This window comes from Culex quinquefasciatus, chromosome 1 (assembly GCF_015732765.1).
Source record: "Culex quinquefasciatus strain JHB chromosome 1, VPISU_Cqui_1.0_pri_paternal, whole genome shotgun sequence".
Taxonomy (NCBI): Eukaryota; Metazoa; Arthropoda; class Insecta; order Diptera; family Culicidae; genus Culex; species Culex quinquefasciatus.
In genome coordinates, this window is record NC_051861.1 from 132,223,660 (window position 1) to 132,228,668 (window position 5,009).

Here is a 5,009-nt window from a genome sequence, read left to right on the forward strand (position 1 = left end):
TGGGTGGGTGATTGGGTGAGTGACCCGCTGCAGCGCGCGCAAGGTTTGTTGCGTTTGACGCGCGAGGTTGCGCGAATATTGACTGTCAAAAGTATCGACGCACGGAAAGTGGTGTTCAGTTTTATTTGTTTTGTTCAACGGTTTAAAACACGCTTAAAATCTTCTTATTTCACGAAGGACCAACTTTGGTCCCCTTGAAACGAGCTGTCAAAGAAGAGACTTTCTGTCAAGCTTCAAGGTCTCCCAGAACAAGTCGATGGCAGTAAACACGGAACGCACTGAAGGCTTCACGGAAGCATCTTCCTGCATTTCTCGACATTTGTGTTACCTACCTTCAAATAGAATGATCTGATATACTTCAAATCTTTTTACCTAATGATCAAGGAACCTCGGTACACTCAAAACTAAAGTTACCGGTTGAAAGGGTTTAAAGTATCCTTTTAAACGGTAACCGAGCTCTACCCTTTGCAAAAGGGTACAGATTACCCTTTTCAAAGGGTGAAAACCACCCTTTGAAATCACTTCGCTGGCTTTACCCTTTCAAAAGGGTACTTTCTTTACTGCAAGCGATGACTGCGCCGCCCTGCGTTTAAAAATCGGAACTAGCTTTTGTTTTGAACTTGTCAGATCTTGTTCGTGTCATCGCGTGTAAACTTTTTCAGTTTGCCGGAACTGTTCCGGACTAAGTTCGCCAGAACCAGATCCAAACTCATCAACGACGAGCAAAACGCTGACAGCATCACGTCGGAGTTTATTGAGCCGACTGCTTCCATCCCGCTGGACCGGCTGTTTCCGACGGTTTCTTCGTCCATCATCTTCGACCCGGACGAACAACTCTCGAAATGCACGACCAACGAGTTCAAGCAGTGCTCTATCCGGCAGAGCAGCCTGTCCTGGACTAGAATGTTCCCGGCGCTGCGAAACACCTCCAGCTTCAATCCCGCCATCTGCTTTGCCGCATTCGTCAGCAGATTGGCACCATCCGCAACGGCAGTTCTAAGGAACAGCAACAGTTAAGTCTTCGTCGAAGGATGCTGCCTAAAGCGGACTAACAATAAAACCCACACTACGGGGGAGACTCTCCGGTGGAACGACCTAAGGATCATCCAGCGCTGGACATGGTACCGGGAAAGGACTGCAATGTAAGTTCTACAATATCAATATTTTTAAAAACTTCAATTTTCTGTTTATTTTCTTTCCCGCAAAAAAGCGCGCACAAATGACAACCCGGAGCAGACAAGCGAACCTGTCCCAGGTGCAGCTCGGAGCAGAACTACAAAGCAGCGCGGAAATCATTCTGGCATGGACGTTTCGTTACCGGATAGCTGTCGGTGGTCAGAAACCTATTCCTGCTGATGAACATCTATAGATAGATAGATAGAGTGGCTCGTGATAGTTTTGTAAAAAATTTCGAAATAAATTATAATTGAAACTATTTTTGAGACGAAACTTCTGCTTAAATCAGTATAAAAGAATAACCAAGAGATGGCGCTACTGTATCAAACATTTTTTATGACCCATAGATGTCGCTAGTGAGCGCGCCGCTCCAAGACCAGTATCCTTTTAAAGGGTATTGAGCCAGTACCCTTTTGAAGGGTTTCGCCCTCGTACCCTTTCAAAAGGGTGACGACGGGTAAAGTTGAAAAAAGGATAGAAAGTACCCTTTTAAGGGTTATTCTGATTTTGTGTGTAGTAAGTGACAGCTCAGGAGCTGTGTGTGATCAGCACGGAAGCGGATTTTTACGAGATCCGAACAGGACAAGCTGGAACCGGAAGAGTTGGCATCCCTGCCATCGAAAGCAGAGGCTGATGGTGTGCGGTTCGCGGAATTTGAAATGTTTAGTCGGTTGTTTTTATAGTAAATCGCGTGAAAAGTAGTGAAAAGATTATACAATGTGTAGATTTGCATGAGGAAAGTGAAGATTTCCTGCAGTTTTAGGAATTTGGATAGTTTTTTCGCGATTTTTGTTTTCTACGCCGCTTGGTCAAGGGTTTGACAGTTCGACGGTAACATTTCAAAAGGCATCATGTACATTTTGACACTTTCTGGGTTATTGCATATTCTGAAAGTACTCCTAATAAGCTACCTTTCCACCAAAAATGAGCAAAAGTTACTTCAGTAAAGTCTGTTTAATCATGATTTTAAATAAAGTAACATAAACAAAATCTCTGCCATCAGCAGTCCCTGTTTATATAGCCCTGCCAACCTGTCAAACAAAAGACTACATAAACCTCGTGACGAAAAAAAGCAACATGAACAAAGTGCCATGTACATTCGGCGCAGAAAAACGAATCATAACAAAGCGCCCCCCTCAATGACAGCAGGGTGATATCGACGTTGGTGATTTCAAAAGGAGTTATGTTTGTTTTACTCAAATAAAATTACGGAAATGATGTTTTATTGAATTTGGATGATCAAGTATCAATAAAAGCAACGTTTTTTATCGTTTGTTATTATTAGAACATCTTATTTTGCTTTAATATTAAAATGGGAATTGAAAATGGATGCTCAACATTCAAATGCGTTTTTCTCAAAACGCATGGTTTGTACATGATGCTTTTTGAAATGTTGGCGTCGAGTTAATCGCGGCGGCTTCGCTCTTGCAGTTGTGTTAGTGTGATGTGGGCTAGCTCTTTCTAAGGTTGGTATTCAACTCGTTAGAAAAATCAAATTGTAATTTGTAATTGTAATTTGTTGTTTTATTGGTTACGATAGCCTGTTAGTATAAACTGTGCACCAGGTCAAGGATTTAAACATAACGAAAAATTACAGTTGGATCCAAAATAAAATAGTGCAAAAGAAATATAAGCATTTTGCCAAGGAATATTTTCGGAAGTGTCATCAAGCAGCTCTCAAGCAATTCATCTGCAATTGGAGAAGGTGTTGAAGATGGAGAAGAAGTACTTGGAAGGTCAGCAAAGCTTGGTGGACGGTCTGCGATCGGTTGAGGTTGGTCGGAGAATGTGGATATCGTGCTGAAGCAGCAGCTGACCAAGAATTGCCAGCATATCTGTACGCCAGGATGTGAGTCGTGGCGGCAGGAATATGATCAAGCTTCTCGTGATAGAGGCTCGTGAGCGCAGCTGGAATTCCGGACGCATACGATCAAAATGACCCGTCTGGTTATTGTACTATATTTAGGCGGGGTCAGACATTGCCCAATGACCTCGGAATTGGGCCGCTAGGATCTCTGCCATTCTGAAATGGGTCATTGGAAGCAGCGCGAGGGCAGAGATAAGCTGTATCAGCACAACCCAAGTCTGATACAAACTATACTTTCCCATAATTTCGCTGCCGGCCAGCGCGTATTGGATTGGACCACACACACACACACACGTCCGAACGGGACAAGCTGGAACCGGACCGTGGTCAGTAGGCTATCGGGAGGTTGGCTGCCGCTGCCATCATGGGGGAACCGGGTCTTAGCACCTTGTGGCGATCAAACCAAATCAGCTTGCGCACAAAACTACGGATCTTCTACCCGAACGTCAAATCGGTGTTGCTCTACGGAAGTGAAACCAGAACACGTCGAAGCTACAAGCACAGACAAACAGACGTGACTCTCCATACAAATTATTTTTGAAATCCATCGTCCTTCATCAAACCACCAAATCACGGCGACGCCAGCGCTGCCTGGTGAGCCTATGCCGAAGCGCAGCCCAAACACACCAATACAAACCCATTACTGTCATGTGTCATGTCAGTGTATGCGTGAGACAATCAACCCTTAACGATTGTAAACATTAACAGCTGTTTCGAAATAATTTTGTTGTTGCTGATCATCAGTAACAAAATCAAAATAAATAAATCAAGACCGACGGCCGAAAATGACGGTGGGTCGGTTCCACGGTCGGTTCCGTTTCCAATAGAGGTTTCTACGTGCGCATGTATTGCGTGTACGTACACAAAAAAGATTGAGGTTAAATTTTGTCCGGCCAGCAAAATCAGATGGTGCGCTAGTGTGCGTACGCGAAACGTCATAAAGCTCTATGGCTGAACCTCGTGAGGCAAATCATGCGGCAGCACCTGCAGCGATGCAAGAAAAACACAATGACAGAGACCACACCACTGGTCCTCCCCGTTGCTTGCATGTTCCGTTTAAGACAAGGTCTAAGATTCCTCCTCCACCGAAAACATGAACCATTACACCTGACACCAGATATCCCGGTCACGAAAACACCAGTAGTGGCCGCCGGAATAGGAAAATTCATTTCAAAACTAACGGAATTGATCCCCACGATGGGCGTTTGGAAACATCTGCGGGGAACGTGAACGTGTTGGGACGAAAAAAATCGCGAAGAGTGGCGCTCACGATCGACGCAACATCGTCAAAATGCCAAAAGGACGACAGCAGCAGCAATCTGAGCAGTCCACGAAGGATAAGCAGGTTGCTCCGAAGGAGATGACTCCACCACAGGATCCGGCTTTCTCCGCAGTAGCGGGCGCCTCAGCAGCAGCCTCGACTTCGGCAGGCAGTGGAGCAGGCCTATCTGGTTAATAGTGGGGTAAAAACAAGAGTGTGCCACTTCAGGTTTTCAGTCCGCTTCCGGTCCGTTACGCTGTCCGAGTCGCCCTCGTGAGGTAGATTCGCCTCCGATTGATACACTACGTCCGAGACCGCTGGCTCTCGTCGTTCAGGTGCATTCGGCGGGATTCGAACTCTCCACAGATGAAGCGACCTTCCGGCGGGTGCACTCGAGGTGGAAGGCTGTTTTTTTTTTGGTTTTCATTTGCTGCCTCACACGTGCTCACGCTCAACTTAAAAACAAAAAAACACGCATCACACACACTGAGAAAAGACGGGCGAGCTGTCACGACAGCAGCGCCATCAGCGCCGGGTGAGTGGATGCCGAAACAAAATTCAATTTGAAATAACCGTTTTTGGAGGACGATGGTTCGGCACTCGAGTGTCCCGTCTGTTTGTCTGTGCTACAAGTCTTTGTGAATCTGGTGGCCCCGAAATTGGGTATCGAATGCCGAGAGAATACAACTAAGAAAACTCGCCACA